The following is a 25,575-nucleotide window of genomic DNA, read 5'->3' on the forward strand; positions in this document are numbered from 1 at the left end:
GTCGCCTTGGCTAGATTACGGATAGGGCACACTCATGCAACGCACTCGCACCTTCTCACGGGGTCTCCAAGACCTCTGTGCAGCAGGTGCGGAGAGGCCCTATCCGTGATCCACATCCTCATACAATGTATAGCACTCGACATTACACGACGAAAACACTTCCCACAACTACACACACGACATATTCCACCACACCCATCATACTTCTTAGGAGATGAAGGCATGTTCTCTGTTCAGCGAACCTTAAGGTTCCTATCTGAAGTTCATTTCTTACAACTCATCTCTTATCACCCATAGTTTTACCCCTGGTCCTATACACCAGCCACCGTATTTATCTTTTTACCACTCACGTTCTTCACCCTGGCCCTTTACACCAGACGTGCTCATAGTATTTAACTGATTTTATCCGATTTCCCTCCTTATCAAATAACTTTGTATTTGGCGCTCTTTGCCCATGTCGGCCTTGCGCCATTAAACTTAAACCATCATCATCATCATCGTTTTATAGCCTCGATCTCTTTCGCGGCGATCGCGGCAGTTGCAACCCGCAATACCTACTGCGTCACCGCAAAGTAATTGCTCACAGATTTGAGTCACGCAGGCAGTTCTTTGGTAACGACTGTCGGATCACACGGATACAATTTTTCCTGTCCTTGTTACCACAACGAATGTAAAACGTACGATTTCCAGCACACCCGACACCCATGCATAGAAGAGAAGGCACAACATCAACGATCGTTAAGGAACCTGCGATAACACAATAAACAATAATATTTCGACGCTTAGAGTTCTTTCCTTTCTTCCTTGAGCATCCTTTTCCCACTTTGTGTGTAGCATGGCACACAACAGTATGTGGGCATCCTGGACGACAGCACACCCTAGCTAGCTTGCCCAACAGTCTCTGCAGTCAGCTGCTCTGGTTTCCTTTTCAACCCTTGATCATGGCGTCCGAGCTCGCGGGGTCGCGAGAGGACAGCAGATTTTAAATAAGGCGTATACGCGGTTTAGGCTGCATAGTTTGTTGTGTATTTGTTGTCTCATCATTGCTATCATAATTGGCAAATTAATTTCAGTATGAACTATTTTATGTTCCTTTAAAGGATCAGAGGGCCACCTACAGGAGTGCGGGAAGTTCCTGGAAACTTAGTGTTGTCAGGTATTTTATTGTCTAAGTGCTACTGAGACCAGGTACGCCGCTCACTACTACAGCCAATTTGCGGGCATAGGCAGACGTTATGGATTTCATGAAAAGGTTAACAGTTGCTAGTCTGTTTGCCCCTCCGTCGAGCTCATGCAATGGTTATCGAGTCCGTTAAAATACTGGAACTGCCTGCTCGGTTTTGTGAACGTGTTCTACTGTGAATAAATAGCCGTGCTCCCTATTTGTAAAGATACTCACGTTTTTGCTCATGGTGTCTGCAGAAAAAAAAAACTGGGGGCGTTTGCTGCAGAAGGTACAGCTAGTGTTGACTTTGAAAAATATGTGTAAAAAGCAGCGGCAATACGAGCGTTCAATTTAATGATTGTAATACCAGTCTTCTCGGCATGTTCGTTTTTTTTTTCTTTTAAGAAAAATTACTGCAAATTTAAGCCGCACGCTATTAAAGAAGCCATGAAGAGAAAACACAAGTTTGGTTCAATCAAAAGATTGCCTCCTTAGAATCATACTGACACCACTTTTAAAGTAAACTTCGCTCATATAAGCTACATAATCAGGATAAAAGGGAATGACCATGCGACCCACCAGCTCATCTCCCGCAACAGAACCTATGATGTCATTCGAGCCAGCTCTGCGATTGGCAGAGGCCGGCACAAGCAGACGCTAATTAGGTAGAGCTTATAAGCTAGCCGATCGGCGAGCGATTTGCGCTTAAATTTAGGGCACATTCTTTAAAAACAATAAGTATGGTGGGACAAACAGTGGAAGTTACGAAAACATAGAAGTACTGATGCGTACTGCTATTGGTACTGCGCGCACTATGCTTGGTTTAGCTGCACAGCACTGCGAAGCTTGGGGATGTCTCAGACGACACTGGCCAATCGACGCAAGCAACGGTGGCTTCCGTGACCATATTTGTCGAGCGAGCACTGTTTTACGGAACGATTATTTTCTCCCAGAACAAAAACAAGCAAGGTTTAAATACGGTCAGAAACAAACCATAGGTTTTCCACGGTATGGTGGCTCCATCTACGTTCAGGTAACGTAAAGAAACGCGGGAACGCCACCTTAGGGTACCTGGATGCCAACACTGCCGTACAGGGTGGAGACACCCTTTGAACGGTCCCGTGCCGCCGCAATTGGGCCAACGTACTCAACGCGTTGTTCTTTTCGTTTCCCACGAGACCTAGCAGCGCGAAACAGATAAGATGACTCAAACTTCGCCAGTAAACCGCGTTGCGGCGATACTTTTAGCGCTGTTTTGACATAATGACTTGCTTCGGCGGCGAGCGAGAGACCCAAAATGGCGGCGCCCACGTATACGTGTCTCTACCCTGTACGGCGGACGCGTGAATCAAGGCACCCTAGGCTGCAGAGCGGCCGGTTCCTGTGATGTGATTGGAGACCCCGAAAACAAACGATTTAGCGGGAAAAACAAAATTTTAACATAAATTGGCTAATTTCTCAGTGAATAAAGCATCGTTGGTATCCGGACAAGCGCTGGGGCACTATAAAACACGAATTCTTTCGAGTAAAACAAACTTGCATTTTCTCTTCATGGCTCCTTTAAGCAAGGACGCTGATTATTGACCGTTTGTACGTGCTATTGAACGTGACCCGGAGATTTAATGACTGCACTTTAATTCGCAAAGGGGAAGGTATAGACAGTCAAGGGGGATATAAAAATGCGTTTTTTCATAGATTTTTGTTCATGACACGGGAGCCCATACAATTTTACAGGAATTTGATCTCCAGAGCATACACAATAACTATACCTGCGCTGTATTCTATGCACCACGTATCATATTCGCGCATCTGCTCGGGCGCCGGATATTGCTCATCCGGAAAGCTGCAGTGGCAAGACGAAATCCAAAGTGAAGCACTAACTTCAATATTTGTTACGCCGGCTGACCAGTATGCAACAGGCCCTTAAGCTCTCAATGACCTTACCAAACCTTTGAACATACGCAGTCGGTAAGTGTTATGCGCCCCGTAAGAACAGTGGGTGGAAAACGTTTAGTGAAGCCAATTGCTATATAGTCTTTGTTCTAAGTAGTCTTATATAAGGAACAAAAAGATTGTTGGCAGCAGAACTCAGAAATTATTGTTTCTTTTTGATAAAGTGAATACCTTATTAGGTTGAACTTTTGATTTACAATTATTTCTTCTTTACTTGGAGAATAAGACACGAGTGCGTTTTCGGGGTGCAGCTTAAAATCCTTTTCTGCCGCACCATTCGCAAGCATATAAGAAGCCAGTTGTACTGGACGTTCCCACGTCGACAGGTTGCAGGTCATAAAACTCACGTGAATATTGTCACGAAGACAAGGACGATGCAGTGGTGTTGAATGAGAAACACGTTTATTGGAGCGAACTTGTGCTCCCCTAACAACTCAAAAGAATACAGAGGCGGCGAAGCAGCGGTCAACAAAGTGACTTGCACAGGCGAGTGTCGTCGAATCGAATGCCCCGGCGTCCGCACTGCAGGCTTTTTATCTTTTGGCGCGCGTGGTTCTCGAAACGTCGATTCGCATCGAGAACATAGTAGATCCAAGAAGATTATTCTGGGCTGTTCACGTTAGATCGGAATGCCCTCCCTATCACAACAGATAACACATGCGGCACAGAAAGAAAGAATGGAACACGCGCTTCCCTTGGCGCAGAGATAACACAGACCGGCGCAGCCGGGCGGTAAAAGCAAAACACAAATAAACAAACCCAATGTATGGTTCGCGGCATTACCCCCCCTCTAAGAGTGCATCGACCCGATGCTAACATAAGCGACAGTCCGAACAAATGAAAATAAAAGTTCGTCATCGTCCGTAGAAAGGTTTTAAGCGAACCACGTGGACGACTTCAGGCCGCGTGCGTCGTCGTGATGTGCCGGAGTCACCATCGGGGATCACTTCGTAGGTAAGTTGGCCAACACGTCGTAGAATCTGGTAGGGTCCGAAATACCGTCGCAGGAGCTTCTCACTGAGTCCGCGTCGTCGGATGGGAGTCCAAACCCACACACGATCCCCTGGTTGGTACTCGGCGTCTCGGCGTCGGAGGTTGTAGCGGCCCGCATCCACCAGCTGCTGGTCCGTTATACGAACTCGAGCGAGCTGGCGGGCCTCCTCCGCACGTTGAAGATATCCGTGGACGTCGGCGTTGAGGTCGTCGTCTTCTACGTGCGGAAGCATGGCGTCGAGCATCGTAGTCGGCCTTCTACCGTAGACAAGCTCGAACGGCGTCAGCTTTGTCGTCTCCTGGATAGCCGTGTTGTACGCAAACGTGACATACGGGAGCACTTCGTCCCAAGTCTTATGTTCAACGTCAACGTACATTGACAGCATATCTGCGATTGTCTTGTTCAGACGTTCTGTTAGTCCGTTCGTTTGGGGGTGGTACGCCGTCGTTCTTCGGTGATCCGTGTTGCTGTAGCGTAATACTCCTTGCATCAGCTCCGCAGTAAATGCCGTTCCGCGGTCTGTGATTAGTACTTCTGGGGCTCCATGTCGCAGCACAACTTGGCTTATAAAGAACTTCGCCACTTCTTGTGCAGTCCCCCTCGGAAGAGCGGCGGTCTCTGCATAGCGCGTCATGTAGTCTGTCGCTACGACAATCCACTTGTTCTGTGATCGTGACGTAGGGAACGGGCCTAAAAGGTCCATTCCAATCTGTTGAAATGGTCTCGATGGGACGGCGATCGGTTGCAGAAGTCCGGCGGGTCTTGTCGGCGGCGTTTTTCGTCGCTGGCAGTCACGGCAGCTCCGGACGTAGTGGGTGACGTCAGAGGTAAGGCCGGGCCAGTAGTACCTCGCCTTGATTTTTCCAATAGTGCGGGCTGTGCCCAGATGTCCGGAAGACGGGTCGTCGTGGCACGCTTCCAAAATTTCGTCACGAAGGTCCGCGGGGATGACGAGAAGGTAATTCGCTCTTGTTCCGGGGCTGAAATTCTTCTTCACAAGGACGGAGTTTCTCAGGCTGAATGCTGGTAAACTGCGTTTGAAGGTTCTAGGAACGGCAACGTTGCATCCCTCGAGGTACTCGATTATGACGCGTAAGTCGGGGTCGGCACGCTGCTGGGCGGCTAGGTCGCTCTCCGTCACGATCCCGAAGAACGCGCTGTCTTCATCAGAGTCTTGTGGTGGTGGGTCGACGGGGGCGCGGGACAGGCAGTCGGCGTCGGAGTGTTTCCTGCCGGATTTATAAACGACTGTAACGTCGAACTCCTGCAGGCGCAAGCTCCACCGCCCAAGACGGCCAGAGGGGTCCTTCAAATTGGCGAGCCAACACAGCGCATGGTGGTCTGTTACAACCTTGAATGGCCTTCCATACACGTATGGGCGAAATTTTGAAATCGCCCATATAATAGCCAGGCACTCTTTCTCAGAGGCAGAATAGTTTTTCTCCTCCTTCGACAGACCACGGCTAGCATAGGCGATTACCCTTTCGCAGCCGCTTTGCTTTTGGACAAGGACGGCACCCAAGCCTATATCACTGGCGTCCGTATGCATTTCCGTTTCGGCATTTCCGTCGAAATGAGCGAGCACGGGCGGGCTTTGCAGGCGTTTTTGCAGCTCGCCGAATGCTTTTTCTTGGTCGTTTTCCCAGCTGAAAGGGGTGCAATCTTTCGTCAAGCGCGTGAGTGGCTCTGCAATGCGTGCGAAGTTTGCGACGAAGCGCCGGTAGTATGCGCACAGCCCGAGAAATCTCCGCACGCCCTTCTTGTCTTTTGGCCTTGGGAAGTTCGCAATGGCTGAAGTTTTTGCCGGGTCAGGTAGGACTCCCGCGGCGTTGACGACGTGGCCCAAGAACTTGAGTTCCCCGTATGCGAAACGGCACTTTTCAGGCTTCAGCGTCAACCCCGATGTACGAATGGCCTCGAGTACAGACTCCAACCTTGCAAGGTGTTCGTCGAAAGTCCGGGCGAATACCACTACGTCGTCGAGGTATACGAGGCAGGTGTGCCACTTAAGGCCAGCTAGCACAGTGTCCATGACTCTTTGAAACGTCGCTGGTGCTGTGCACAGCCCAAACGGCATCACCTTGAACTCATATAGGCCGTCTGGGGTTATAAATGCAGTCTTCTCTCGGTCTCTCTCGTCCACTTCAATTTGCCAGTAGCCGGTCTTCAGGTCCATCGATGAGAAGTACTTCGCGTGGCAGAGGTGGTCGAGGGCGTCGTCGATTCGGGGGAGGGGGTACACGTCCTTTTTCGTGATTTTGTTCAGTCGCCGGTAGTCAACGCAAAACCTTAATGTGCCGTCTTTTTTCTTTACGAGTACGACGGGCGCAGCCCAGGGGCTTTTCGATGGCTGTATAATGTCATCGCTCAGCATGTCGTCGACTTGAGTCCGGATGGCTTCCCGTTCGTGTGAAGAGACGCGGTACGGTGACTGTCGGGTAGGTCGGGCTCCATCTTCGGTTATTATTCGGTGCTTCGCTAGAGGGGTCTGACGTAGTTTTGCGCTCGACGAAAAACATTCGCTATAGCGACGCAGCAAAGCCAATAATTTTTTCCGTTGTTCTTGCGGTAGCGCCGGATTCACGTCGAATGGCTGCGGGAGCTTGAATGTTTCTACGGGTGTGCGTTCAAAGTCGGCGACTGCGATCACATCACTTGCTTCTTGCGTTTCTTCGAGGAACGCAATTGCAGCTCCCTTGTTTAAATGCTGGTACTCTTCGGTGAAATTAGTGACCAAAACGTGAGATTGGCGTTGCTTAAAGTGCGCAATGCCTCTTGCGACGGAGACACCGCGGTCGAGAAGCAACCTTCGATCACTCTCTACGATAGCGTCGATGTCAGAAGCAGCATCCTCACAGTAGACGGCGATCATCAAGCTTGCGCGGGGTGGCAGGGTGATGTGATCGTCGGCGATCCTGACAGCAGCACGGTGATCGGGGTTCGGCTGCGGCGTCGTGGAGTGATTGGAGGAAAATGTTATCGACTTGGTCTGCAGATCAATTATTGCGCCGTTGTCCGTCAAAAAGTCCATTCCGAGAATCACGTCGCGGGAGCAGTTAGGCAGAACGACGAACGCCGCAGGGTACGTTGTGCCGTCTATGGTGACGCGCGATGTGCACGTTCCACTTGGCGTCACGAGGTGGCCTCCTGCTGTGCGTATGTGCGGACCGTCCCATCTGGTCATAACTTTCTTCAGTTTAGACGCAAATGGTCCGCTCATTACCGAATAGTCAGCTCCCGTGTCTACGAGGGCGACTACGTCAAAGCCATCGATGGACACCTTGACGTCAGATGCAGTCGTCCTCGAGTTGCGGGTTCGTCGGGGCGTCGTATCTCTGCTTGTACGTGTTGATGGTCGGGCACTGTGCATCGTCGTTGTCGTCTTCTTCTCAACGGACGTCTTGGTCAGGTCGGGTACGCGTCGCGCCGTGTAGCTGTCGTCGTGTTCAGGAGTCTCGTTAGGGCTAGGTCGGGTCGTCGGGATGAGGGCATGTCGTGAATGATGGTCTTCAGCGAGCCGCTGCGTCGTTGGAGGGTTTTCATTTTTCCGCCGTTGTGCAACTTTACCTCCCGAAGTTGCTGCTTTTAGTTTCCCCCGCGTGGGCTGGGGGACCTTCCACGTGAGAAGTCAGCAGTGCTGCGGCGGTTTGGTGACTGAGACGGGTAGGGCGACGGTGAACGGTTGAAGCGGGCTGGTCCTCGGTTGGTGTTGGAGAGGTATTCTTCGATCTCAGCAGGGCGCTGGCCGTATCGGGGGCGTGGGGCGTCGACGGAGAACCCTCGCAAACCGAGCCTCTTGTAGGGACAGCGACGGTAGATGTGGTCGGCCTCTCCGCAGTGGTAGCACAGCGGGCGATTATCGGGCGTTCGCCACACGTCGGTCTTCCTTGGCGTCTGGTATTGGTCTACAGGGCGTCGGGCGGGCGGCGTTGGACGGCGGTATGGCTCAGCCTCTTGACGACGGGTTGGAGCAGGGCGGGGTTGACGAACAGCCGAGGAGTAGGTCATGGCTTGTGGTTCGCGGGGTGCTTCCGACGGCGTAGAAGTTCCCAGTGCGTTTTGGACTTCTTCTCGGATTACGTCGGTCAGGGAAGCCACTTGAGGTTGCGGCGTCGTTGGAAAAAGCTTCCGAAGCTCCTCCCTGACCACTGCTCGGATGGTCTCTCGCAATGTATCGGAGCTTCCATTTGCAGCACCGATGGTCTCCGAGAACAGCGCGTTGACAGGGCGGTCGTACTGCCTGGTTCGAATTTCTAGCGTCTTCTCCATCGCGGCCGCCTCAGACGCGAATTCGGCCACTGTCTTCGGAGGGTTACGGACTAGACAAGCAAAAAGCTCTTGCTTCACTCCTCGCATTAGAAACCTGAGCTTCTTTTCCTCGGTCATTTCAGGGTCCGCACGACGAAAAAGTCGCTTCATCTCCTCAACGAAAATCACGACTCCTTCGTTGGGGTGCTGCGTTCGAGTTTCAAGCAAAAGCGCAGCTCGCTCTTTTCTCACCACGGTAGTGAAGGTCTTAAGGAACTCCCTCTTGAATTGAGTCCAGTCGGTCAAAGAGCTCTCATGGTTCTCGAACCAAGTTCGAGCAGCATCTTCTAAGTAAAAGAAGACATGTCGGAAAGTTTCTTCATCGTCCCACCTGTTGAAGATGCGGACGCGCTCCAACTTCTCCAACCATTCTTCGGGGTCTTCAGCGGGGGCTCCCCGGAACGATGGCGGTTCTCGGGGCTGCTGCAGGATGATTGGCGACGTTGTTTCTTGCACCATGGTGTTGGTTGCAGCGTTCCTTCTCTTGGGCCCTTCTGGCAGAAGACCGAGCTCGGGTGGCAATCCTTGCAGTCGGAGGCTGGCTCTAGTTGGACTGGGCTGGCAGCTTGCAGAGGTCGTCATAAAGGGTGCGTACCCAGCACCTCCACCAGATGTCACGAAGACAAGGACGATGCAGTGGTGTTGAATGAGAAACACGTTTATTGGAGCGAACTTGTGCTCCCCTAACAACTCAAAAGAATACAGAGGCGGCGAAGCAGCGGTCAACAAAGTGACTTGCACAGGCGAGTGTCGTCGAATCGAATGCCCCGGCGTCCGCACTGCAGGCTTTTTATCTTTTGGCGCCCGTGGTTCTCGAAACGTCGATTCGCATCGAGAACATAGTAGATCCAAGAAGATTATTCTGGGCTGTTCACGTTAGATCGGAATGCCCTCCCTATCACAACAGATAACACATGCGGCACAGAAAGAAAGAATGGAACACGCGCTTCCCTTGGCGCAGAGATAACACAGACCGGCGCAGCCGGGCGGTAAAAGCAAAACACAAATAAACAAACCCAATGTATGGTTCGCGGCAATATCATCTACGTAAATAAAATAAGTACTGTAGGGGGTAATTGAAGTTCATTCCAGGTGCGTTCATTGAAGGAATAAAAAGTGTGTAGCTTGGCGGTCTACCATGAAAAACACAATTTTCTGCAAATATGTCTAGAGGGTATATCCACAATTTCCGAACGATTTTAAGTCCCGCAGCATGCCTTTTCCCTAAGCTGTATTGTGGGCCTTTCCCAAGAAAAATATAGATTTTCGCAGTTCTTTTTAACGCATCCATGTTTCATATCAACCACTGCAATTTTCACAAGCTTCAAGTTATTTGTAGATATGCTCGACTGAAAGCCTGCCTTGCAGTCATTTAAAATTCGGCCTTTAGGGGAGTATGCCAGCCCTTGGTGAGTGATTTTTCAAAGTGCCTTCACAGTCAGCTGATCAAGACAATCTGGTCATGACTTATTGCGCAAAAAAAAAAACCTTTTCCCTTCTCCAAATTAGAACCACACTAGCCTGCTTACAGAGAATGCAAAGCGTTGCACGGGCCATATTTTGACAATAAAAAACGGGAGTGTGAAGCGTGTCTTCATGGAGGCAACCATAATCCACTGCAGAGAAAATGGAGACTAAAGGCAATTCGATGGCTTAATGTCTTATAGGAACTCCGACTACGCAGTCGTGTTGTAGTGCTTGACTGCAGATTTATAATGCGATTTAGAGTCCTCTTGCTCTTTCATTTGCGTGGTAGTACTAATTTTCATTGCGTATGCAAACTCGACTAATGTATGTTTTTTATTTAATAGATTTTTTTTAAGTTCTGTATAAGACTTTATAGAATGTAAGAGGCCGTCCAGCCATCAGCTTCAGCTGGAGAACGGGTACGCTTATTATCGCTTTGGGATACTCAAAAGCCAGGAGATCGTCCAAAGTGGCGCATCTGTGGTGTGTACGCGAGCCCTTGTTCTGTGCCTAACGTGTCTAAGTACGCTCTTTATTCCACCAAGCCGAGAGTATTGTTTTCAGAAAGCATTTTGTGATTTCCCATAATGCGTTCCTTGATTCTACTAAGCTTACATGACGTAGCCGAAGTCTGGATAACTCGCTGAACAAGGATGTTTCGGCAGCAGCGAGTGTATTTCCGGTGGGGGCCACAGCCTTCATCTATGCCCAGGTGGTATTTAAAGCATATGAATGTTGTAAATTATGCTCCAATTCTTTTCTAATCTGCGCTGGTTCATTGTAATTCTTTTTATATGTCACTATTACGTTCCTTTGCAAATGCAACTAAAATGTACTGGGAAATGGTAACTTGTATAAGAGTTAGTGGTTACTGCCGATAACTTAGAAGGAGCACTGACACAAAACTTTTATGTTACACTTTTATTGCTTTTATCGATGCATAATGGTCTGGCCAACCTGAAACATCACTTCAAATACTTCAGCGCGCGATAGTTAATTACATTGAACGGCCTGAAAATCGTTTGTTTCAAATTCCCGCGCTTTCATCCCGAACGGCGCATATGACAGACTCCCTGCCTGACCTCACCGCTTTGGGCGGATGTCACCGGCACCCGCTTGAGAGGGTGTTGCACCCGCTCGCCGCTCGTGGGGCCGTGCGCATGAACTGACGTCACGAGTTTTTGATGAGCGCTGTCGCGTCACTTCTTTTTCCTCTCCTGAAGTGATGTCACGCTGATGTCCATTTGCTGAGTGCCGCTCCGCGCGCTGTTCCGACGGCGCGATAAATGAGATCCAATTGAACTATGTTCTTCGCGTCGCAGGCCGCTCATATTTCAGCCAGGGTATTCTGTTGAGTGAAGGAAGCGAACTGTACAATAATATTAACACCTAAAATTGGTGTCAGTGCTCCTTTAATGCGTAAAGAATATCAGAACGGATTCCTTAGCATATAGTAGAATATGTGTCGTGTGTGGTGTTATACAGGGTGTCCCAGCTATCATGCACCAACATTTAAAAAAAGAGAAATTGCGTAACTCGAAGAAAACCTAGTGCATAATGTTTGCAGTACTGTGAAGAAGCGGAGAGTATTTTTTTCGTTAATGAGACTTAATTAATTGATTGTAATTAATTATCTAACTCGAGAAATACTGTCCTAATCACTAAAGTGTCAATGAGGCACTTGTAGATAACCACGAGGGGCATCTAACTGCGCTATTTTCAGCGACGAACTAATTGCATACTCATTTATTCTGACTGATAAAGGAAACCCGCGAAATATGAAAAATACCACGTGACGACGCTTACGCGCGCATTGTAAAGCAGCGTCCCCAAACAAAGCTGATTGAAAGCAACTGCTTTGCGTGTTACCCGCCCGAAGAGACAGCGCATCACCTTGATAATAGCATGCATGGAAGGAGCAGCAGCAGCAAGATTCGCGGGACGCGTGTGCAGATAAGGAACAAACTCGGTCGCGATTTCTTCTTTCTTTCTTTTGTCTATTTCATTCTGGCTAACTCAGAGGCAGCCTGTTTGAGGGCGTTGTTTTACGGTGCGCGCGGAGGCGCCGTCACGTGGTATTTTTCATATTGCGCGGGTTTCCTTTATCAGTCAGAATAAATGAGTATGCAATTAGTTCATCGCTGAAAATAGCGCAGTTAGATGCCCCTCGTGGTTACCTACAAGTGCCTCATTGACACTTTAGTGATTAGGACAGTATTTCTCGAGTTAGATAATTAATTACAATTAGTTAATTAGGTCTCATAAACGAAAAAAATACTGCCCACTTCTCCACAGTACTGCAAACATTTTGCACCTGGTTTCTTTCGAGTTACGCCTTTACTCTTTTTTTAAATCTTGGTGCATGATAGCTGGGACACCCTGTATATGATAGCCGTTTTCTCTGGGGCTAAAAACTTACAGATGACCCAAACAACTTTTCAAACGATCGGGGGCGTCTGTTTGTGGAGATTCCGGAGATTTTTGCGAGTGTTTATGTCTCCGACTAAAATAAAGGGTTCAGAAATTTTCCCCTCCAAGGCTTTGAATTTCGAGCTAAATGCACAATGATCCGGTAGAATGTATGAAGCATATATTCTGATCAGCCTATAAAATATAACACCGGCAGCAACTACTCAAAAAGTGTTGGATAGCCGGACGGACTCACGCGCGACAGGACTAGAAACTGCTACGAGGGCCACCTAGTTCAAGGCACTGGTTGGTACAACGTTTCAGCGCAAGGTACGTACTTTAATTTTCAATACTCACTGTATCGTGCAAGCCGATGTAATTCGCAGTCAGCTTGGACACCCAATCATATTTTCAGTAAAATTTGTCAACACAGCCTCGGAAAAATATTATGCTTGTCACACTAAAAAGAACTCTACAGTTTCTTGTATGAAAATTGGCTTACTTACTCATTACCATCAGGAAGGCCGGAGATATTCCAGTAAATGTATTGCTTGGTTCGGTCCCAACTTTGAACTTCTTCTCCATGGGATTTCAGACGTTGGATATATTTTTCCCCTTCCTTTTTAAGATCCAGCCATGTCGAGGCACCTGATGGCAATATTCACTCCTTTAGTAATGCAGATGGCAATATCGAGTTTTTAATTGAATGTTTCATTCGTTCCTTATGAAAAGCTTCCAAGTAAGAAATGGTTTAGGTTTGTAGCGGAAAATGACATATCACCAAGATAGTGGCTTTCCAAACCAAAAGCTTTGACGTTTTGTCATTCCACCTACTCATTAGAGGTCTCTTTTTTATAGACGACAGTCTTGCTTCGGCTACTTGAACGCGAAAATTTGGGAATGTCTGTCTATCTGCCAGTCCCTCGATTCAGCCGACCAGCGAACGTGAAACAGATGCTGCACAATAGGTTTGTATACGCACAGCCAAATCTAAATGTCTAGGTTCGTTGTAAATGTTCATACTTGTCAACATTGTTGAGCTAAAACAAAATCTTACGCTTTTCAGGGGCAAGACATCATTACCTATGTAATATTTGTAGCGTTTTGTTGATTAAAAATTCACGGAATGTTGATTCAACAAAAATTCGTACAGAAAATGAAAAAATCGTAGCCCGCGGTTTTCCTAGCGGCATTTTAAGAAATCAATCGGCAACAGTAACGAAACGTTTCACTAGTTATTTTTCGCGCTCCTCTTCGAGTAGGGTACCTCAATTCACACCTGTCTCCGCCGTAGGGCAGCCCTCGCATCGATGCATTCGGCGTGGAGCAGTAGAACGCGGATAGATGAAATTGAATTGAGCAAACCACTAGCGTGTTTAGCGATGCGGTAGAGGAACAACCTGAGAGGTGAGCGGTAAGGAGAAGGGATGAGTTTTCTTGGCAGGCGAGCCAGACGACTATCGTCTTTTGTCACACTTTTGCAACGAAATGAGCTGATACGCGGCCAATTTTTTTTTTGTCACATCAGTGCATAAAAATAAAAGCTGCCAGTTATTCTGCCAGTTTTTTTTTCGCAAAACTTTTAGAATCTGCTTTTTTTGCGCTAAGACAAATTATATAGCAAAACTGCAATATCTGCGCACAACTTCGGTCGCCCTGAAAAACTTTCCTTTTTGTTTTTTGTCGCGATGCGTGTCGCCAGTAGGAATAATCTGCATTGCCCAAGGCCATCCTAGAGTAACTATCACGGCCACTGAGACGCTACGCCTACACATCTGTCTCCTCACGAGGCCAGCATGTCACCAACTTGCACAGGTCGCTGGAAGTCGACCCCGCTGTTCATTTTCTGCCATTGTCACAGCGCACAGGCCTTCAGCACCGTCGAGGTATACGTCTGTGTAACCCCGTTCTTTCCGTTGTGGGGCCTGGCAACCACCGAGATTCGTCTCCATGTACCGAACATTGTAAATAAGGCCGAATTGCCACTGCGGGCCGTCCAACAGCATTCCATGCAGTTAAGGCACAAGCAATACAATGACCTGATGCATATATATAGATGGTTTTGTATCGTCCTCGGGCTAGACAGGCGCGGGGGTCACACCATCAGAAGTAACGAAAATTGGCTTCGGTGTTGCCCATACCAGGCGCTCGACGGCTATTGAACTTGCAGCAATCTGTGGAGCTCTTAATACATAATTGAAACTGCTGCCCAAAAGTGGTCCATTTTTTCAATTCCCAAGGTTCCCTGCAAAGTATGCGGGCATCCTTGCGCTGTGGTTCTTTGCACCAACTGGTAACAGATATTCGAGAAATATTTCAACATGCCGTCACAAAGGGCGATAGTATTTTATTTCAGTTGCTGAGAATTTACTGTGGCCCACCGGCAATGTTTTGGCTGATGCAGCTGCCCGGACACGCCGCTCTCAAGGACCGATACCGCTAGAGTGCTTCGTCTGTTTGCGCGTATTAGTCAATTGAATTCACATGACCCGAACTTTGTGCATCAGTGATTCAACAACCATGACCCTCTACTCCAGTGCGTCTTCGGTGTGGGCCGTCTCGGTCACAGTCTACTTTACTTTGACGACTGTGGTTGGGAATGGCCTTCACGAAAGCCTAATCTTTCCTCTTCGGGGGAGGGGGGGGCAGTTGCGCAGTTCTCACTGCGGCGGCTGCGAGGCTTTAGAGAAAATTGCGGATATGCTTTGTCGTGGCCCCAGTATTTATCGCAATTTCGCGCGTTGGCCGCCGAGCTCAGCTCAATGGACAATCAACAGTTCACACTAGAGACCATGTTAGGACATTGATCTCTACCATCGACTTCGTAGAAAGCAACAGCAGCCCTTCTAGGTGTTCTGAAGGACACAACCTTAAATGAACTACTTAAGGGCTCACAAAGGGACTAGATTGCGTGCGCGTCCCCGCTATTATCCCGTACTGCTCGCCAGCCCTCTTTTTCATCTCCTGGTCCCCCCTCATCTGGTGCGAGTAGCAAGTGCGCCAGGATAACCTAGCGGCCTTTTCCTTAGCTTTTCTTCTCCTCCTCTTCCATTAAAAACATGAACCTACCTTTCGTCGCAATGACCACTGAATTACCGCTACGCCGCTAGTGGCGACAAAATTCAGAATTGCGGGCTCAGGCGCACCTAGTTTTACGGTTAAAATTCACCTGTGACCTGTCATCACTTTCCATGCGCATTCTGAAAATACTTACCTTAGCAGTGGTGCCCCCTGTGCACCACAAGCCACTCATCCGAAAGTGTTCCCGAACCTAAGTAATGACTCAGTCAAGAAACCCACCTCCCAATTCCGGTTATCACCCTTACTTAGCTAGGTCATCGTAATGATACTACACGCCGCTTCTGCGATGGGAAACTCCTGCTATCGCTGCTTGATAAGAACACCATCACTGCCCCAGCGTTTACAATGGAAGAGCAGTTAAATATTCTTGTAAGTATGTTCCTACGCATAACCTACGCTAATATCGTGTGCACTTGGCAAGGTGCAAAAACATTTGCCGCGGTCTCTGTCATGGAGTCGCAGCTAACCTCCGTCAGAAATCTCTATCCTTTCTACATCTCATTCGGTTCGCCTATCTATCTGCTCATTTTGTTCGCACTGCTCAACAATTTTTATCACAACTGATTCGCTTATATTTGCTTAATAAGAATCAACATCAGAAGAATTAGGCGACTTTCAGCGCATCCGAAAGGTACATTCCAGTCACGCTTAAGGAACATCAACAATCGGTATACGACTTCTCCTGTCCTGCTACTCCTCTTCTCCGGCGAGCCATTTGTAAAATCTCACTGGCTTGAGGGCGGCACAGGAATATTATTCCGCCGAAAATATTCTGCTCTGTTGAAATATAGTCAGTAGACTGCAAGGAGCTACTGCCTGCCGCATCGCTCGGCCTATTCACAGTCGGGTGAATATGAAGTTTGTGTTTATGTATTCTAGCTACGCCCTGGGTGCCAAGTCTCCGCGAAGCCTCGTAGTTTAACTAGCAACTCTTGCGTACATCTCCCGCGGACACGCGTATCTCGCCGGAAATATTACATTATTTGCACAGTACCGTAAAAACCCGCGTATAATAGGAGGTTTTTTTTTCCTAATTTTCCTATGTAAAATTTTTGCCTCGTATTATACGTGGATCCGAAAGTTTTCAGCCGAAAATTTGAACTTTCAGTTTCGGTTTCAGCGGAGGGTGCGGCATCTTGCGGTGGCCTTAGCTGGCTGCTGGTACTCTCAGCCGGCGCCATTTTGATTGTTTTGACCACGCGAAGCAACGGCACGTTCACCACAAGTCTATCACGATGTCCGGTGCACGAAGGCAGTATTCGGCATCAATTAAAAGAAAAGTTATTTTATGTGCCGAGACCATCAGGAATTGCGCCGCAGGATGGCCGTTCGGCGTCACCGAAGGCAGCATTCGCATGTGGAGAAAGCAACTGGTGCTTGACTGGATAAAGTCTGTATGGTGTCGACGGCCTGGAGCACGGTTGGGGGTTCCCGTCAGTGCTCGTGTTGGACGCCTTTCGCTGCCACCTGGCCGATTCCGTGAAGTTGTTGCGCGAACCCCTCACCAAACTCACTGTCGTTCCAGGAGGAATGACATCCAAGCTGCAACCGCTAGGCGTTTGCATCAACAAGCCTTTCCAAGGTTGCACCAGGTCCTGCTACCAAGAGTGGATGAGTTCAGGAGACCCGTAAGCGACAGCTACCGGATGGCTGACGCGGGCTTCTCCAGCGGTGATTTGTGGCTGGATCGCGGATGCGTGGGCCAGCATCACAGAGGAGCTCGTCAGGCGCTCTTTTAAGAAATGGGCATCTCGAACGCCCTTGATGGTGAGGACCACTTTCTGTGGGAAGACATTTCCGACAAGGCGACTTCAGGAGGGAGCGACAGCGAACCTGACGATGACTGAACGGACGTCGGGAGACAGTACCAACAAGAACTGACAATGACTGAACGGTAACTGCAGTGCAAATAAATGTTTTCTGTGCTCTTTACCTCGCACTATATGCGGATGAAAACGTTTTTCCTGATTTTACTGTCCCTGAATTACACCTCGAATTATACGCGCGTCCGTATTATACGCGGGTTTTTACGGTAATATAATTGCGCAATATATACGGGTTTTACTTTCTTTTTACGAAATGTAATCCGCATACAGGTATTAAGCCTGGGTGGGATAAAGTCAATGCCTCTATGGTCTCGCAATGTTCAGAAAAACGTAAGGGAAACAATGTAAATGCTTGTTAAACCGAGAAGAAAATTATTTCTCCAACACAGCTACTACAGCTAAGCGGCGTATACCAGGGCGGGCTGTCTGCCCTTAAGCAGGAGGTCACGTCACAGGGACTAGTGCGAAAAGAAATTGAGTGTGGTAGGAGTTAGGAGCAACGAAAATGGAATGTCTGCCTCTTTCACCTCAGTGTAACCTTTGTTGGTGACGTATTTAAAGACTCTCAGCGTGAGCCTCATTTCACACGCGCCGACTGTGATGTAGCAAGAGGAAATGGGAGGTGTGCTTCTTTAGCCGCGCGAATGTGGCATAGCGCATCCTCAGGGGAAGTTACGCGCAACGTGTATGGGAGCAAGGGGACAGTGAGCGTCACGTATGAATAACGGTGCCACGAACAGCGCCGGTAAACCACTGGGCCAACACCACCGTTGGCCAACACCGCGAAATATTCGGCTTATGACACCGACCGCAAGCGTAAACGTCGAGCTGACTTAGCAGCCCCGTCCATTGGTGGTGGCTTTGCGAATAGACGTGGGTGTCAGCAGGTCAACTAAGGTTAGGCATGTCAACTAAGGTTTGGTTAAAACACTGTGTAAGGCTACTCGTTTGGGGTGATAGGCGGCAGGCTTACGCTGAGTACTATGCCTTACGTGAAAGACTTCTTGCATGAAGACGGCTGTGAAGGAGATTCCTCTGCCGGTTTGTAAACTTACGGGCGCACCGCGCCGGAGGAAAACGTTGCGAATATAAAATATCGTGATCTTCGTTGCCGTTTTGCGGGGAAAGGCTTTCGTGGCGGCGTACCCTGTAGCGTAATCAGTGGCCACGATTATGCATATTTCCTCGAGGCTGACGTAGAGAAGGGGCAGCTTAGTTTCATTCCCACTTCCCGATTTCCCAAAACGGTGGGTCAAGAGCGTCTATCGAGTGGTGTAGTCCCGCCGGTTATATCGATGGTGTCCTCCAAAGCTCGCAATCACGGCGGGTTCTTAGGTACGGTTTTACGGATTTTAGCTGCTCTGTGCAGTGGGGTTTCTTACTACTTCCTCCAAACGTGGGGGTGACGTTCAAGTGCGTCGCTGTGGGTTCGTCATGGCATGCTTGAAATATTTCCTTGCGTAGCACTCATGGTAGGACCAGTGGTCATTTCTCGTTACTGTCGTCGTAATTCAAAAAGAGCATTTTGCACGTCACGTAGACAGCATGACCTTGCTTACTGTAAAACAAGCACACGGCGCTGCAAGCTTGTTATCACGCGGGTATTAAATAAGTGGTCGCAGCTCCGCGTCATACAGCTCTGAGTCATGCATCTTCATGGTGTGGATAATCCCGATGAGTGGAAAGTCCTCGTCCCCCTTAGGAGAATCAGCGGAAGCTAGTGCCCGTAGCAAACAGTAAGCATCGTGGTGCTTCCTTCTGAATTTGTAGACTACCGTGACGTCGTATTTATGTAGCCTTCAACTCCAACGAGGAGGTCGCCCCCATTAGTCCTTCAGTTTCGCGAGCCAACAGAGCAAGGTGGTCACTGGCTTCTTTGAATGACCTGCCATATATGTATGGAGGAGAATGCTAATATCCCACATGACGGTGAGGCATCCCTTCTCGGTTTCCGAATATTGTTTCCACTTTGTAAAGGGTGCGGCTAGCATAAGGTATACCTTTTTCTATTGAACATTGACATTGTACAAGAATAGCGCCAACTCTAACGTTGCCGGTAGCAGTACGGAATTCGGCATCGGCGGTTTTCTTGAAATTGGCTAAACCTGGCGCACTCTGAAGTTAGCTTTGGAGGTTGTCAAGGGTCTCTTGCTAGTGCTTACTAAAGAGGAACGGGATGTCGTCTTTTGTAAGTCCTTTGACGGGTTTCGCAATTTCTGAGAAGCTTTTCACAGTCGGCCAAAAGGCACAGGAAGCATTTCACGGCTTTCTTATATGCATGATTGAGGAGGAGGCGGTAATATTCTCGGGGTCTGGACGAAAACCGGCAGCACTGACAACATGGCTGAGACATTTCACCTTCTTGAAGCCAAGGTTACAGTCTGTGGCTTAATGGTCAACTATGCCGAGCGAATGACCACTAGAACACTTCTCAACAGAGACAGGTGTTCTTCAGGCAAGATGTAGGAGACAACCCCGTCGTCGAGGTATACAAGACACGCCTGCCATTTCAGCCCAGTGCGAGCGTTATCCATCATGCACTGGAACGTCGCCGACGCAGGTGCAGGCCAAACGGAAAACCTTGAATTCGTAGGTACCTTCCGATTCTACGAATGCCGTCCTTTCACCGACCACAATATACAAATTCAATTTGCCAAAACACAGACTTCAAGCCCAAGAAAAAGAAAAAGTTAGCGTCGCGCAGACGGTCCAAAGTATCGTGAGCTTCTGCGAGCTGTTACGATTCAGCGCGCCGCACTGTGCGCGCATGCTACAAGATGGGCGTAGTGAGGTGAAGTTCCCGTGTGCTTGACGGCAAAGCCCGCCTTCCTCAAACATGTTTCGACAAGCCGGAGTGGGTCCCGCCCACGAGCTCACGCCTGCATGAATCACTCCCGCGGCGATTGGAAAACATACTGTTCGACCGGGAATAGCGTTGAGAGCTGGATTTCCGAGTGGATGCCGCCTGCGGACATCTTTCCTTTCCTCCTGCTCTCATACTCAACGAGCGCCGGCTATCACAACACAGGGAAAGATTGTCCTTGTGTGTCTGTACTTTGTTCGGGCCGTGTGCAAAGGGGGTGGAGCCACTGAGGCTTCTGAGTCTAAACTTAGCCCTGACCAATACAATATCTCTTTTGGCGTCCGTAAGGGTGAATCGCTCTGCCTGAAACCTGCGGTTCAGCTAGCCGGCAAGGATGTTCTTCCTTATCGTCGCTGTTCATCACTCGCCATGCATGAAAGCAATTAAGTTTGCTCTCGGCTCTTTGTCGTCAATACCAAGGCAGCATTTCTGTTCGCCGCTCGTCCACTACATGAAAGAAACGACAGAGCTCAAAATGAATGAATGAATACACGGGACGCCTTCGCCAATGTAACAGAGCAGACAAGCGGCGCGTTTCTTTACTCTTCAAACTGCAGCAATCGTTGAAGAAGCGGAGCGTGTTGTTCTTTATCGGACAAATAGGACAGCTAAGACCCATGAACTTTTACACTGCTGAATGATATCACCATTCAGCGTCTCTTTCCCGTGCTTCTTAATTCCTTCCGGCTCTACTGGGGACACCCTGAAGGAGATCTGGCAAGCAAGACTGGCGTATTCGTGCTTGATTATGTGGTGCTTAGCTAAATGAGTCGCGCACCTTAAGCGCAGTGGGGAAGCAATCATAAAATGCACGCACCGGGCTCTTTAAAGCGCCCTTTTCGGTAACCGAGTGGTCCTACTTCATTTTGCCAGGCAGAATCAAAAGTCTGAATCCGATGGTGCTGTTCCCGATCTAGCTAGTGGCATAACGTCGGCAATTTCTTTGGTGAACAAAATAGTGGTAACTTCCGCAAGATGCCAAGGCTCCAGCAGAAATTATTGAGCGAACCCGATGCGCACATATTTTATAGCTGTAAAATCCACTGGCAATACAGGTATCATTCTCCGGAAAAAGCCTTGTTTCCTTTGGTTATTCCTTCATAGTCATGGGATGCGACATTCTTTACGTTGACCAACAGGCTGGTGCGAAGAAACACGTTGACATCACTTTCAATGACATGTACGGATGCAAGGTTGAAGTTTCTTTCTGTCTTTTTTTGTGGACTGGCTGCCCTTGAATTTTGTAAGTCCGTAACAACATCGATTCTATTTGTGCGTTACCGAACCAAACATATCATAACATATTTTTGTGTGAACGGCGCGTATGAGGCGGCGAATGCTGCTGAACGAAAATCGCGGTGAGACTAATCCCCCTTCGACCACACTGAGTTTCAGCGGTGAGCCTGCCTCTCGTGTACACACATCCGACATCTTGAAAAAAGCGGGATTTCGGACTTGACGCGCTACCGTAGTGTTCGTACCGGCCACCGAATGGGCAGGCATTAGGAGAATGGCTCTGCCGCATTTACTGTTTTGTAAAGTTTTTTTTAACAGAGAAGTTCGAGTTTGGGCCGGTGGAGTCAGCAAAAAATTCCGAGCCGAACTCCGCAGCTGCGTAGGCGGAGCCTAGCCTCGCCTAGGTATGACGTCACTGCGCCGACCCGGCGATGTAATCCTGTGTGGCGGCACCGCTCGACTGTCGATAACACTCTTCCCAGTGTCTACGGTGTGGTCTATCGTGTGGTATTTTCCTCGCCAGTTCATTTTCGTTCGCGGTTGAAGTTTGAAAGACAGGCAACTCTTTTAATAAGGCACTTGGGAGCTACATTTGGACATCCCACGCCGGGGTATCCACTGTACTTGCGGGCCGCACCCAGGTAGGGAGAGGCAGGCCCTGGTCCTCCGCCCTTTCATAGGCCCTGTGGAAAGGAAAGCCAGGAGCTAGACGGACATGTCACCACTTTTAAGGACTTCCTCTTGAGCCTCTTCTTTGTTAAAGCAGCATCGCGTTGCAGGCTATTGCGAGAGCATATCACCTAAAGGGCAATACGCCTCTCCGAAGTCCAGACAGTGCGGTTAAATGTTGGACGCTGTTACGATTGTGCGCGACGCTACCATGTTACATAATCTGCAGTGACAGAAGCGGCCTTTTTTCTTCATTTTTTTTCGTTTTTGTTTGCTTCCTCACTGGTAGCCAGGTGCTCACGGCCTGGTGAGCCTCAAAGTTTTTCCACCCTTACTTCGAGAGACATTTTTGTGTGCACGTACGTACTCACTGCGAACTGTTCGAAAAGATAAAATAAAAACGTGCAGCCCTAGAAAGCATAGCCGCTCGTCAAGCAGCAAGCTGATGAGGCGGCCTTTTTTTATTTCACCCAAGGCTACTGCAAAGTATGGCAGACCGGCAGCCTGGGCATGCGCAGATCGCTACTGGAAAAAGGTCCATTCCGACTGGGGCGTAGCAGCAAGATAACCTTCGAGCACGATCATGGGCCAACTCGTGGGCGTTGGGAACGTCGGGGTAGACGTTGACCACTTTTGTCTTGGAACCCTTTGACGGCGGGATGTACAGTGGACCCCTCGCAACCAAGACTGGCCACAGCCTCCCGCGAGATCTATCCCGAGGGAAATGCTCGAACCGAATCCCGCGAGTCCGTTAAAGGAGGACTGACACAAAAAGTCTATGTTACACTTTTATTGCTTTTATTGATGCTTAATGGCCTGGCAAACCTGAAACAGCACTTCAAATACTTCAGCGCGCGATAGTTGATTACATTGAATTGCCTGGAAATCGTTTGTTTTAAATTCCCGCGCTTTCATCCCGAACGGCGCATATTACAGACTCCCTGCCATACCTCACCGCTTTGTGCGGACGTCACCGGCGCCCGCTTGAGAGGGTGTTGCGCTCGCTCGCCGCTCGTGGGGCCGCGCGCATGAAGTGACGTCACGAGTTTTTGACGAGCTCTCCCGTGCCACTTCTTTTGGCTCTCACTGGATGATGTCACGCTGATGTCCATTTGCTGAGTGCCGCTCCGCGCGCTGCTCCGTCGGCACGATACATGAGATCCAATTACACTATGTTCTTCGCGTCGCAGGCCGCTCATATTTCACCCAGGGTATTCTGTTGAGTGAAGGAAGCGAACTGTGCAATAATATTAACTCCGAAAATTGGTGTCAGTGCTCATTTAAGGATATTCGGACGCAGTTGGTCCTCCATGTCCTGTTGCACACGCTAAGGCGGGCCACTTTGGGCGGTATGCGAAAAGCCTACGAACAAAACGATCGGGGCCTGCCAGGCATGACGAACTTCCAGCGGTAAACTCGGAAGTCCATGAGACATGCAACAACCGGGTCCCCGACGAAGGGAGAGATGTGGAGACACGAGAGCGTGGCTTCCGAATAAGAGGAAGCGCGTCGCAAAAGCCGCCGCGCCCCTACTCGAGAATGAATGCGACGGTTTCGGTCCAATCCCGAGTATTTCTCCAATGAAGCGGCGGCAAAACATTACCCAGCTGCAGAAGATACAGAGCTACGAGCTCGCATGCATCCTACATATATAATGACGGAGTTTTAATCGTTCTTTGGGAGAATACCGACGATACCACAGATAAAACTTCACCGGGTCTCGAAGCGTCACCACGCATAAACGTAGCCGAACCAAGAATAAGCTAGGTGGGGCCGACAGCTTCGCTGTTTGCCCAGCCATCGCGCCACAAGTGCTCGCTAAATTTCGAGTCGACAAGTTACCACCCTCTTCTAGGCATTTATTTGACATTCTACAAATTTTTCTTCCTTAGCCTTGACATTACCACAATACCCTCGCCCTTCGGCGGGTTTGTAAGGACAAACTGATAAACTATAGGTTTAGACATTTGTACATTTACATTTTGTCACAAAACACCTACTGAATATATCAACGCGCTGAGCCAGTTTGGGGGAACCTAAAAAACATATTTTACCCCAAATTCAGATTCTGCCTATCATAATTTGGTTAAAAAGGTAGACCTACTTTAAGGAATTCCTCGCAGTTTTCTGTATCAACAAAAATAAAAATTTGGGCACCTTCACACTACCAGCGCAAAGACTGGGCAAACAGCGAAGCTGGCGGTACCACGTAGCTTATTCGTGGTTCGGCTAAGTTTATGCGGGGTTACTCTCGGAGACTCGGCCAAGTTGTGTGCGCGGTTATGCTTCGAGGCGCTGTCACGTTTCCTACGTGGTGTCATCGCTTGCCCCCAAAGACCAATGAACACTGGCTCATTAAAGGGCGTACAAAATACGCGAGATCGAAACTCCGAACCCTATGCAACTCGCTGATGCCTCGCCGTAGCTACACCGGTGCGATATTCGGGATTGGACAAAAGTCATTGCATGCGTTGTCGAGTAGCGCCGCGGCGGCCTTTGGGCAGGGCTTCCTCTTCTTCTGGATTAACGCTCTTGTATCGCCCCATCTCGCCCTCCGTCGGAGACCTAGCTGTTGTACCTCACCTAGATTTCCCTACTTGCCACTGAAAGCTCTCCATGACTGGCAGATCCGGATTGTTTTGTCAACAAATTTTCACATCTGCCCTAAAGTGGACCGCGTTAGCCCGCGCTAGAACCGCTGCAACCAGCATCGCGAACTCGGCGTCTCTAGCGCGAACTTTTCTGTGCTTCCAACTTTAGGCCCGAACGCACATGAAATGGCGGGGAGAAGAGCACGCGAAAGATTGCGCCACAAATTCTGGGCAGAGTATTCTTCAAGGTCGAGCGGTTCCGGCGCCCGGCGTGACGTTGCCGCGTCAGCGCAGTGATGTCATACCTATAGGCGAGGGTTGGCTCCACCTACACATCTGTGGTAAGGTTATGCCAGATTACACCCCCCGGAAGTGTTTCTTTCTCGCTATTTGTTCAGTTGACACCTATGGACCGAGCTCAATCATAAACAGCTATGCTTTTAAATAGTTACATATAAGAACACGCCCACAAGGTACTAGGATATTTGTGAAAAGAAGTGCATGAGAACCCCCTGCACTTAATATGGGGTTTATTTTTTTTTCATCGAGCTGCAATTAGCTCCTACGCTAAAATGGGAATATACTCCTGCACATTCAAGCCTTTGGGTATGACCGTTTGACTGGGTGTGGATAGCTCCTCTTAGTTCTCTTCACGCCCATAAGGATCTCATTGAAAAAGTCCCGCAGAACATTCAGATGTATTCTTCTGATCAAATCTTCACATTTGTTTCTTTTCTTTGGTTAAACACGGCGTCAACACCAAGATATTAATATAGGAAAGGGCCGAACATATTTGAGGCGTACGTAAAATATTCAATTCAGCCCCAAATCCCTGCCCTACCTGCTATTATTCGTTAGGGTGAAACTCTGGAAGCCCTTCCTATACACAGCTATGATTTTGATATATCGGTAAAAAAACGTTTATTAACAGTCCTGCGAACTAGTGAAGAATTTTCGAGAACACCATTTATCTCTTTTGCTTTCTTAGCGGTCCACTTTGCATAAATCCAGCC

The 25,575-nt window shown here is 48.9% G+C and overlaps 1 long non-coding RNA gene across 1 annotated transcript in view; it reads right to left on the reverse strand.

Moving 5' to 3' along the window:
- The window catches only part of LOC144140825 (uncharacterized), an 81,000-nt gene that overhangs the window by 47,593 nt on the left and 7,832 nt on the right, over positions 1 to 25,575 (reverse strand). Inside the window, exon 2 of the long non-coding RNA XR_013316362.1 lies at positions 12,803 to 12,944. This is a non-coding gene — a long non-coding RNA (uncharacterized LOC144140825). The remainder of the gene's footprint in view (positions 1 to 12,802; positions 12,945 to 25,575) is intronic.

The sequence above is a fragment of the Haemaphysalis longicornis genome, unplaced genomic scaffold, assembly GCF_048455015.1.
Source record: "Haemaphysalis longicornis isolate Haplotype H1 unplaced genomic scaffold, Haemaphysalis longicornis Haplotype H1 scaffold_50, whole genome shotgun sequence".
Classification (NCBI taxonomy): Eukaryota; Metazoa; Arthropoda; class Arachnida; order Ixodida; family Ixodidae; genus Haemaphysalis; species Haemaphysalis longicornis.